Genomic DNA, 12,986 nt, shown 5'->3' with positions numbered 1-12,986 from the left:
GTGAGGAGGTGTGAGAGATTGGCATTGAAGGGCCTACGGAGAGGTAGAGGTAGGCCAAAGAAGAGGTGGGGAGAGGTGATTAGGCAAGACATGGTGCAACTTACTAACCGTTGTTTAGTTTCATTGTTGATCACCTTACTATCTTGTTATTTTTATTATGCTTTTATATGGCTTTTTGGTACTGTCCCTTCTTGTCTATATTTTCATTAATGTGGTGCTTATGCTTTCCTGAGCCGAGGGTCTATTGGAAACAACCTCTCTATCCTCACAAAGTAGGGGTATGGCCTGCGTACACACTACCCTCCTCAGACCCCACGGCGTGGGATAATATATATATATATATATATATATATATATATATATATATATATATATATATATATATTTTATTTGCACCGGGTGTCCGAGTCTCTAAGAGACCCGACTAATCCCGGGGGTGCACAGGCCCTCCGCAAGTGCACCACGGTTAATTCAGGTTTTACCCAGTCCGATGGCCCTTAGGAATTGTTTGCACCCAGTGGGTTTCGAACTTGAGACCTTGAAAGGGAGCAAACCCCAAGGCTCAAGTCAATTGCCACCGGGCCAACCCCTGAGGGTTGTACTTATTTATTTATTTTGCATGAAGAGACTTTGTCTAGGAAGTTTATACCACAGGTTTGTCACTCATGGAGAGTTTGGGTTAGTGTGTCGACTACGTCAATCCCTATATAGCCTCAAATATTCTCAAGAGTATGGTTGGCCGATTTAGTTCTATTGTCCAGCAATTTGGCATGCTTCAAAGTGAGGAAGATCATTCAGTATTGGCAATTGTATTTTCTTAATTGTTTATGTTAATGATATTGTTATAACATGTGAGAATTATGAAATTACCATTCAACATAGACATCTCATCGGTCAACTCCAGACCAAGAAGACTCATAGAAACTGAAATACTTCGAAGGCACCAAAGTTGCACGATCTAGAGCCCGTTTGGCTTAGCTGATTTAGAGTAGCTGATAAGCATTAGGTGCTGAAAAACACTTTTAAGTACTGAAGCTGATTTAAAAAATAAGCAGTTACGTGTTTGGATAAAAGTGCTGAAATTAATAATAAGTAGCTGAAGAACTGGGTATACGAAGAGTTTTGTTCTAAAAAGAAGTATTTTAGGGATAGAATAGTAAATATTTTGGTCAAACCTAAAGTGCTTATAAGCTGAAATTTGATAAGTTGGGGGAGACCAACTTATGGCTTTTGGCTTATTTTTGGCTTATAAGCACTTAACTTATAAGCACTTTTAATTTTACCAAACACGTAGATAAACCACAAAGTGCTTATAAGTCAGTTTGACCAGCTTATAAGCTTAGCCAAACACCCTCCTAGCAGTAGTATTATTGGTTCACAAGTTGGTTTCCAAGGAAAACATAAATTGGATATGCCGAAAGAAACTGGTATGCTGCATTAAGAAACTAATATACCCTTATAGATCTAAATGCAAAACTTGTTCCTAGAAAAGGAAGCCTATATAAGACCCAGGTTAATATCACAGACCTACAGGCAAATCTAATTATCTTACGGTTACGCAATCCAATATCTCATTCTAGTTAGTGTGGTTAGTTAATTTCTCACCTTGTGAAAGTCATTAGAATGCTGTAATCCGTATTCTAAAGTATATTAAGAGGCAGAGGTGGCTCAATGGATTTTGTAGCCTAAAGCCAGTCTTTGATAAAAGGCCATAAAACGTTTTTTTTTAATCAATTTTTTTCTCAACGGACAATCTAAAATCTATTTAGTATATCTTCGCTAAAATAGTGTTGGTAATAGCTATGATTGGATTGATTTTAATTTTTAAAAATTTGTTTCAATTGAGTCAACATTAGAGAAATTGTAATTTTCTGAGATATATACATTATGTAATATTTTTCAGTTCCAAATTTGTGAAGATCAACGTATGGCCAAAAAGAATTACATTCCAATTCAAGAAAATCAATATGGAATTTCACTATTATACTACTACTATGTATAATTATATTTGTAAATTTTGGGACCTTTAAAACCTTGGGGCCTAAAGTCACTGCTTCACCGGCCTTACCCTCTAGCCGGCACTGTTAAGAGGTCTCCTGGACAAGAACTGTTATACCAGGACAGAGGACATGCATAGATTATTGGGTATTCTGATAGAGACTATCCACCTTCGGATAGTGCAACTTGTTTGGATACTCGATTACTTGAAAAGGAAAGAAGCAATATATGTTGGCAAAATCAAGTGTGAAAGTTGAACACCAAGCCACAACTCTAGCCACATATGAGCTTATATCATTAAAGCAGCTTTTTTAACTATTCTCCTAACCAAATCTTCCAAATCCAAACCCAAATACACATTGTTTTCCGAAAACCAAAACCTACCAAATAAAACCTACTCTTTAATCCAAAATCCACCTAGGTAGATACTGCCCCAACAAGTGGCTATTACTCATTTAAAATCTCAAACACACCTTGAATTCTGTCCACTGAATCAACAATCGTGGTGAGCACAGTTTTTCAGAAACAAAAAGAGCAAACTGCATATACACCCCGGGGGATGGAGGAAACAAGAAAAACACGCAAACAGGTTAAGCACTCCTTGCAGACATTGTACCATGCTCGAGTATACAGCTTGAAATGATAAACCAGAACGAAGATTGAAACATTAACTAAGTTAAAACATTTGGTCTTGACTTCACAAAGACAATTTCCGCACAAAGACTATCATTTATCGAGTCATCCATAAAGCATTGTTCTTGAACAAACGGGGAAGTGGAGCTTGTGAAGGTCAGTTACCTGGAATGTTAAAGAGGGGAAGGGGAATACAAGGGAAAAATAAGTTCAAATGCGAATTTCGTTGTACCAAATCGACATGAATGTCACCTTTGATAAAGTTCTGATGCTATCGGCTGTCATTAGGTAAAGGATAAAAGAGGTAACCAGCACGATACAGCAAAACCAATTCTAAGAAATATTCTGCAGATTCAATACCAGGATAGCAACATTACCATGATACGCTTCAAAATGAACATGCATCCTTCAGAAGGGCCATCATCACAGACATCAGCAGATGATGAATCCTTCCTTCTTTCATTATTCGCCCCTCTATCCGTAATATTAGCTGAGAAATTGTTACTTTTTGCAGACTTGATGACATGAGAACAATTCCAGTAAACAGCTAGCCAAACTTCACCATATGATCCACGATCATATTTCTTCTTTAGAATGTACCTAATGATATAAAATTAATTTGACGTAAAAAGAAAGATACAGATCAAGCACTTATCAGAAGGAACAAAAAACATACAGAAAAAAAGTATAGAACCTGCACATACAGCTTAGGAAGAATAGTAGGATGAAACACATTGGTCAACAAGCGATCAAGAGAAAAGACTGAAGCAGGTGATAAAGAAGCCATATGTTCCAGAGGTGGAAATAGAAGAAGTATAATAAGAAAAACTCATGACAACTATTTCAGCATGAGAGAGAGTACACGCATAAGTTTATTTCCAATCAATCCAAGTAAAATTCTCTGTGAAATCACATGTAGTATCATTTGAAGGTGATACATGAGCTAGTTACTGATCAAGCAAAACAACAGTCGGTCCACTCGAATAGAATATGCTAGTCATTCCAGGTCCATTTTGTGTCATAAGGAGCAACACACGTAGTTTATCCTGCTGGCAGTCCAATTCAAACAGAGACTAATATATCTGCAGATCAGTTTATAAGGATTATTATATAGTGAATGCAACATGAACCAAAACGATTCGCTGAAAAGTACCTTGAATCTACTCTGGCATGATCATTTGTGCTGCTATCATTGAACGGAATAGATTCGAGCAAACCAAGGAACCTAGCAAAGCCTTCAGGATTAATGCACTGGTCCTTGTTCTCACTAAAGTTCATCCCAAAATGAACACACATGAGCTGATCATTATATAAATCCAAAGCTCCACCTACATTAAACAAGGCAACTGGAAAATTAGTTATTGTGGTGCCTAGGCAGCTTTACTGATAGAGGACTTCACATGCAATCTTCAGAAAAGTGAAGAGCCAAACTGCAATTAAAAGAAGAGGGGCTAAATGATGTGTAAATATCAAAAGAACAGAGCAGTTTTCATACAGATTCACACAGGAGAAACAACCACATGATGAAAGCGCAGGAACTTCACTGCTTACCTGGATTCAGACCAATGCTATCAGGTAAAGCATGAAGGAGCTCATGTTCATATTCATGGATGTCCTTCTGAACCCAGAATGTATACTCATCATTAACATCGAGGTTCTCAGATAGATAGAAACATCCATAATTGCTGTGTTTTCCTTCAACCTGAGACGAGTAGAAGAATTCATGTAGCTGTTAGCATCCTTTTATATGAGCCAAGAAATGCTTGCAGATCACGCATTTGTTTAACGCTACAGTGAATTTTAAATAAAAAAATGCCCCTACGGTCACAGCAGATCTCCTACCCATGCCCTTCTCCCCTGCTCTTTCACCCCATTGACGAAGATTTCACACTCCGCACACCATTAAGTTGGACTATTGATTGCTGAATTAGCAGACCGCCCGGAAATCCCCACCCAGCCTCAACAAGCAAATTATAATGCTATGTCATAAAAAAGAAGCGAATGCATCAAATCATACACAAGTATCCTTAGTTCCCAGCCTCAAGATCAGAGAGGATGCATTAGTAAATAAAAAGATCAACCCAGTTGTTTTCGGTCTTACCAATAATCGGCCAAAATTGTAAACAGGAGGATGACCATGCTCCTCCTCAGTAAGCACTGTTAATCATAAATGAAAATAAGATGAGCTAGGTCCAAGAACCACACTAGGAAATGACGATCTGAAGGATCATAATCTTGACAAGAAAAAGGATGCCACTACATAAATACACGACAATAAGAAATTGGAGTTCTAAAATACTATTCATCTCGTAAAAATTGTGCACCAAGGAAATCTACAATCAAGTCAAGAATACACCTGATAAAGGGTGATCCCAAAATATGAAATGGCTAACTGAGTTTCAGTTAAGCAAAATTTGCAGCTCAAACTACAACATTAAAGAACATACTGCAATATAATATTTTATAAGTAAAGTCATTTTACTCCAAAGGATGGGGTTAACAATCAATGTTAAATCAACGGTGGAGCTCCTGCATTAAATAAAAGGCATGTCTGAGTATGAACCTTCAGAAACCAATACACGGACATGCAGAGAGAAGACAGAACTCGAAATTCAGAAATTATCCAAGTGCAGAGTTAAATTTTGAAAATATAACCCAATGCATGAGTCCTGCTTTTCAAAACACACTGCCACGATAGAACGCTCTTTTATCTGTTATACATTGCTTCACAAACTTCTAAACTCCATTGTCTATCTAAGTTGCTCGGACATGGGTGCGGGTGTCCCATACGGGTGCGGATATAGAGGTTGGATCCTTCTAGATGTAAATTTTAAGATTAGGGGATACGGATCCTAGTACAGATACGGGTGTGGGGTATGTGTATATATATATATATATATATATATATATATATATATATATATATATATATATATATATATATATATATTATGAGAAATGTTGAGGAATACTTACCTATAGTTTGTCAAGTGTGAATTTCTTTTTTATTCTCAAGTTGTAGATAAGTAAAGGATTGATCTATTAGATAAGGTATGCTATTTTCTTCAAATTTACCCTAGTTTTGATTCTGATTTCAGGAATCAAATTGTATCTCGTTTCGAATTTTTTTGTCTGTCGTGGTCAAAGTACCCAAAATTGTTTGACCAAAACCGGTACGGATCCCATACCCACACCCATACTAGTGTCGTGTCGACATGGGTGCAGCACCTAAACTGCCATATCGGAGCAACTTAGTTGTCTATTCCCTAATTTCCTGTTTCTATCTCAGCCATTTGAGGTCTCGTGAGTAAAAAGCAGAAGAGCACTCAATTTTACCTGAATGTTGAGAAATATAATTGCTATCCCCTGAAGATGAGCAATTGAATTTTCTCATTCCTGCATGTGTTTTCTTCGCCAACCTTTGCAATGAACCATTCAATCCAAATGGAAGGATAACAGCTGCCATGTTGTCCATACTTCCCTTTTCAAAAGCAGCATTTACTATGCAATCAGCTAAGGAATATGAACATGAATAAGTGAGTTCCGATCGCACAGTGAAATCAGCATGTAAATTCCACAATATGTCACAAATATCCTGTGAGCTAAGCTTTTCAAAAACGCCATCAGAAGCAGCCACCAAATAGCTGTCATTGGCTGTCAAAGGTTGCCAATCAGTGACCTCAGGTGCGGATATAACGCCATAACTAATAACACATTAAGTTGTTGATAAGTCATTTCTCAGGTTAAAATAAAAGTCTTTTGAAATTTCCAAAGATTTTACTAGCACTGCAGGAAAATTAAGCCGATGTATTACTGCGTGTCTTTTAGTTCAAAAGTTATAAACACAGACGACTCAAAGCATGCATCCAAGTTCACCAATTAAGATGCACAAAAAATAATGCATGCTTCCAAGTCCACAATTTAAATTTGCAAACAAAGCAACGTGGGGAATGACATATCAATATAGATATCCTCCAGCATAATGTGAACCTTACCTTTTAAAAGACACATCACCTATTGCTCTTGAAACAGCCAATTGACCATTAACCCTAGCTACGCCACTCCATTCAGAGACATGTCCTCCTGCAGTCTCCACTCGAGACCTCTCGTCATCCCTATCTGGGTGGTGGTCTCTAGTCAATTCCTTGGAAATCAGAAAAGGCCACTGGTTAGAAGCTGCCAGCTTGAAGCTATTGAAGTTCGTCACAGGTTCGAAAACCCCAAAGCCTCTTGTTTGCCTATATAACCTCAATAAATTAGCTGCAACCAAAAGAGAATTAAAATAACTCTCTTAGAACAGTCCATGTAAAGCAACTCATACATTATATAAAAATATTATTTGATAAAGACATTACAAATATGATTCTACACCATGAAGATTGTTACTTGACATAGAGCCCAAAGGGGAGAACTTCTGACCTTTAGCCGCTTCTTGAGATTTATATTCTTCAGAACATAAAAATGCCTTTTAATCTCCGATATTTGCAACTAAAATTTGATTTTCTGCCATAAGTATAACTGTGGCGGTAGATCCAGAATCAAAATTGTGTCTAAATGCATCCTTCAGAAGCAGACAAGTTAATATTAAGACAATGCGTAACAAAGATTTAACTCTGATTGGCCTGACGAAAAAGATGCCACTTGAGAGGTTACCCTTGAAAATGCAGAATCAATATCATCAATTGCCCTTAGCAATGCTTCCCTCAATATTTCCAAGTGAAAAGATCGATCAATGATTGAAGACACAGTGAGCTTGAGCCTACATAGAAGAAATGACATTTTTCCTTGGATATTTACATCATAGAATTTTTTTTGGACAATAAGAGATGCTATTGGATAACTAAATATAGATAGATGACACCCTGTAATAGCAAATCAAATCAAAAAGTAGACTGTAGCTTATTTATCATTTTACAGAATCACTTTAGTTTGCAGTTAAAGATATATATATATATGTCTAATAAAAATATTCTTCCCCTTGACATAGTAATATTGAGGATCTAAGCAAGGACGGGAATCTACTCTCACTGTTCCTGTATACAGGTGTAAACTATCAATGATGCGATAGCCTTCAAGAGACTCCATAAAAGGAATCAGGAACTTTTGCTCATCTTAGTGTAAGCCTTGCATATATTTAAAAAAAGACATGATGCCCTACCGTTTTGTGCTTTTCCTTTCTGTGGGTTTTCTTTAGAGTAGTGGGAAAGAGAGGGGAGTCCTTCGCAATTCTTAAAAGTATGTTTGTTGTTTAGCATGTGTGGAAGGGAACTTAATGGCATGTTGCCAAACAAACAACATTTTCATTGTTCTTGTTTTGGACAATAAGAGATGCTATTGGATAACTTAATGGCATGTTGCCAAACAAACAACATTTTTTTTTTTTTAAACATTTACTATTCAAGAGGACGACGAGAAGGAACAGAGTGTAGGAGACACCTCCCCAAGTTCAACTCATCCGGATTCCAGTTCAGAGTATTCTGTCCTCTTTCATTTGGCAAGAGTCCAATCATTTTCCTTGAAAGAACTGAAAATGTTGCATCAAGAAGAAAAAATGTGTGCAGTGTGAAATACTGCAGTAATAGCTTTGATGCAATTTCACTTGCTTCAGCACCATTATGACCATCAAAAACTGCGACAACACCAAAACCCTCGGGGGTTGGCCTGGTGGCAACAGACTTGAGCCTTGGGGTTTGCTCCCTTTCAAGGTCTCAAGTTCGAAACCCACTGGGTGCAAACAATCTCTGAGGGCCATCGGACTGGGTAAAACCTGAATTAACCGCGGTGCACTTGCGGGAAACTCCTTGCCGAGGGCTTGTGCACCCCCGGGATTAGTCGGGGCTCTTAGAGACTCGGACACCCGGTGCAAATCAAAAAAAAAACTGCGACAACACCAACTGTAACCTCAGTAATACCTTTAACACCTGCACCATAAAGATAATTTAGAGACAACAGTGCAACACAAGGACAAGTAAGACTGTATGTGCACCCACCATGGTAAGTAAGATGGGGTCTTACAATAGATTAGGGTCTGAGTCTGATACAGCTATATGGAGCTGGTACTGCTGGGTAGGGTCTAGAAGTTACAACCGACTTATTGAGTCTTTAAACTGTTAGTGACTGGGTTAAGCTCAAAAACATACCATATCTATGCTTATTCTAGAACTGTAATAGTTCTAAACATCTCTGATTTACTGAATTCATCAAATAGAAAGTCCACTTCTCTTTTTTGGTCCATACCAAAATAATTTTTTACTTTTTGTTCTAGAAGGATATGTTTTTTATCTTTTCAACTATAATCAACTTTACAAAAATTTGCATGACATCCACATTTAGAGCCTGTTTGGCCATGAAAAAAATTTCACTTTTTTTCGAAAAATTTTCATTTTTTTTCGAAATCAGTGTTTGGCCATAAAATTTTCACTTTTCACTTGAAGATGAATTTTGGAAATTTTTGAAAATTTGAAAAACTCCAAAAAGTTGTTCTTCAAAATTTTCACTCAGATCATTCACAAAAATTCAAAAACAACCCAAAATTATATTCATGTCCAAATACAACTCTAATTTTCAAATATCATTTTCACTTGAAAAAAAAACACTTTTTTCGAAATTTTACAATTCTTATGTCCAAACACCCACTTAGTTTCATTTTGCATTATTTCTTTTAGCATGATCAGCATTTAGTCTTCTCAATAAAACCTTTTTGTACTCCATTCTTCAATACTAAACAAACACCATGTTGCTCCACATATTCACATATCAAATGTTTCATATGACTTTATACCATGTGTGGGAACTTTACATTTTTAGGGGAAACAACAACAATAACAACCCATTGTAATCCCATAAGTGAGGTCTGGGGAGGGTAGGATGCACGCAGCCTTACCCCTCCCTTGGAAGGGCAGAAAAACTATTTCTGATAGACCCTCGGCTAATGAAGATGGAAGAAGCACTGATAGCAAGTAATAGCAAGACAATATATTTAGAAAACTAAATCGAAGATAGCAATAGAGAATATAAAAGAGGTACCAATAGCAAGTAATAGCAAGACAATATATTTAGAAAACTAAATCCAAGATAGCAATAGAGAATATGAAAGAAGTACTGATAGCAAACTAAGGAAGTACTGATGGCAAGTAATAACAGAACAAGATAAGCGATAATAGCACATTAAGGATAAAAGGGGTACTACACTAACACTAATACTATCGAACTAATGAAGACAAAGGGAAACGCATGACTACCTATTAACCTTCTACCCTAATCCTCAACCTCCACACCCTCATATCTAGGGTCAAGTCATCGGTTAGCTCAAGTTGCGTCATGTCCCGTCTGATCACCTCTCCCCAAGACTGCTTTGGCTACCTCTACCCTTCCTCTTACCCCCCCCCCCTCCCAAGGTCAACCTCTCACACCTCCTGACTGGGGCATCTATGCTTCTCCTTTTAACATACCCAAACCATCTCAGCCTCGCCTCTCGCATCTTTTCCTCCACAGGGGTCACTCCCACCTGGTCCCGAATAACTTCATTCATGATTCTTCTAACCTAGCATGCCCAGACATCCATCTCAACATCCTCATTTCAGCTACTTTCATATGCTGGACATGGGAGTTCTTGATTGGCTGCACTCTGCCCCATACAACATAGTCAGTCTAACCACTACCTTGTAGAACTTACCCTTAAGTCTCAACGGCACATTCTTATCGCACAACACACCGAAAGCGACCCTCCAGTTCATCCGCCCTGCTCCGATACAATGTGTGACATCCTCATCAATCTCCCCGTCATTCTGAATTATAGACCGCAGATACTTGAAACTCTCTCCTTGGAATGACTTACGTATCAAGCCTCACATCCCCGTCCGCCTCCTGGGTAACACCGATGAACTTGCACTCCAAGTATTATATCTTGGTCCTGCTCAACTTGAAACCCTTAGACTCAAGGGTATGTCTCCAGACCCCCGGCCTCTCGTTAACACCACCTGGCGTCTCATCAATCAGGACTATGTCATCTGCAAATAACATGCACCAAGGCACCTCCTCTTGAATGTGTCGCGTCAATTCGTTCATTGCTAAGGAAAACAAAAACGGGCTAAGTATTGATCCGTGATGCAATCCCATCTCAACCGGGAAGTATTCAGAGTCTCCTTCTGCTGTCCTAACCCGTGTCTTAGCTCCATCATACATGTCCTGGATCACTCTAATATACGCTACATGCACTACTTTAGCCTCCAAACATCTCCATAGAACCTCTCTTTGGGACTTCGTCATAGGCTTTCTCTAGGTCAATGAACACCATATGCAAGTCCTTCTTCATCGCGCTATACTACTCCACCAATCTCCTCACAATGTGAATGGCTTCAGTAGTCGACCGTCCCGGCATAAATGTGGGTAAAATGTAAGTGCTTTAGTTTTCTTAAATATAGTAGAGATAAAATTGTATTTAACAAGGTAAAAGTAAGTGTGTAACTCTATATGAGTACTATATGCGTGAGAAGTTTGTTTCCCAATAAGCCGGACATTATCATAGAACACACCAAAAATAAATGGTGGTTTCAATTTGAAGTGGAAGGAACACTAAATATTTAATATTTTCAACTATTCTTTTAATAACAGTGTGACGTCAAATTCAGCCAATCAAATCGAAAGGACAAAAAAATTAGAATTCTACGTCAGGGATAGAATCAGATTTTGCACTCAGCTACACGCTCATAAAAAAACCTCTTGTTTATCTCTAACAATTAATCTAGTGAAGTCAATGCAAGTTCTTCTCCACTAAGCTGCAACCAACCCGCAATTTCCATTTTAAGTTCGATAAGACACATAAGAGGTTTTCATTTTCTTGATAATTAACACATAAAAGCTTTTCCGGGTATCCTTTCTCCACTTTACCAATTTTTCTTCAAATACTTAACTGGAATAATTGATACAAAATAAGAGTGTCTTTTGTACTGCGAAAGAACTTTCTCATGGAAAATGTTTTCCGGTGTTTAGCCGGTGAGTAAAAAATATATTTTCAAAAACAAATAGTACTCCATATATTAAGGATTAATGGTATTATTAATAAATCGAGTATTGAAGAGTAATAATAATGTCTTAAATGTTAGTTAAAGCAAGTAATATGAAGTTAAAAATTAAGGTAGTTTTACTGAAAATGACTTCTGCACATAAGTGAGGGAAGTCATATTCCCTCTTTTGATGGAAAATATTTTCTTTCTGGTAACTTAAACACCAGCAAATAGAAAATGAGCTTCATCAAACCAAACACGCCCTAACATGAAAATAAGTAAAGTTTTCAAGTATAGGTTCATACTTCTTATGTCATTATCAAATTAAGAATTTGATTCATACAATAGAATTATAGAAGTCAAGGTACTTGCTAAATTATCAAAAGATAACAATAATAAAATTAATGTAATAGTTTCAAAGTGTCCACCTGGATCCAAACACATACTTTTAGAACATAATTATGTAACATTTCACATATTTCACATGATGAGGGTAAAAGTTGAAAAAAAAAATTTACCGGGGAAAGGGATGCGAATATCGAGAGCACAGAGAATTCGATCTTCTTGAGACTTGCGGCGACCTTGATGCAAGGCTGTTTGGCACCTCGCATTCGGCGATTTGGATTCGGAACCATGATCTGGAAGCTTCCAGCGAGGGCATTTTGGAGATTGAAATACGGCAGGTGCACCGCCTTCTTTATACACCGCCAAACATGTCGACGATTCTCCGGAAGTACAAGTACTCACACAAAGAACAAACCCTAACACGAAGGCGAGAAATTTGCATAAATTCATTCTGTTTTCTGGTTTCTGTTCATAGAGAAATTGAAATTGAAAGCGAAGAAGAGGAGCTTCATGGTATTGAGAGAAATTGAGACAAGGTAGAGTAAGAGAACAAGATTCGCGCGGTGAATTTGAACAGACGATGCTTTATAAGGGTGTGGGTCTTGGGGGTTATTTCACATAATCAAAATACGTTGGGTCTGTGCACGTGGAAACTATTTCCGGAAATAAAAGTTCGGAGTATGAAGTACCAAATCATTTAGGTAGAACTTAAAAAATATTTGAAGCGAACAACGAACAGTCAAACAATCAAGCCTGGAACGTAGTCATTACAGAAAGATTAAACAAAAATATGAAAAATTTTAGAAAACTCTTTGCAAAAATAGACGAAGCAGAATCCCTAATTTTGAAAAATACTTAGAGTTGATTAACAGTAGGGAATCAGAAAATTCTTAAGGAAAATGGTCATACAAACTTGAAAATACTTCAGATACACAAAGATTCGACCAACAAATAACAAGGAAACCAGAACCCTAAAGTAACACAGTGCTAAAAATCGATTAACAC

General features: G+C 37.4%; 1 pseudogene; it reads right to left on the bottom strand.

The window, feature by feature from the left end:
• Positions 1–12,629, bottom strand: part of LOC109206723 — a 46,346-nt pseudogene extending 33,717 nt beyond the window's left edge.
• Between the last annotated feature and the right edge of the window lie 357 nt (positions 12,630–12,986).

The sequence above is a fragment of the Nicotiana attenuata genome, unplaced genomic scaffold (assembly GCF_001879085.1).
Source record: "Nicotiana attenuata strain UT unplaced genomic scaffold, NIATTr2, whole genome shotgun sequence".
In the NCBI taxonomy this organism is placed as follows: Eukaryota; Viridiplantae; Streptophyta; class Magnoliopsida; order Solanales; family Solanaceae; genus Nicotiana; species Nicotiana attenuata.
Note: the sequence above shows the minus strand (reverse complement) of the source record. Positions and strands in the feature narration are given on the sequence as shown.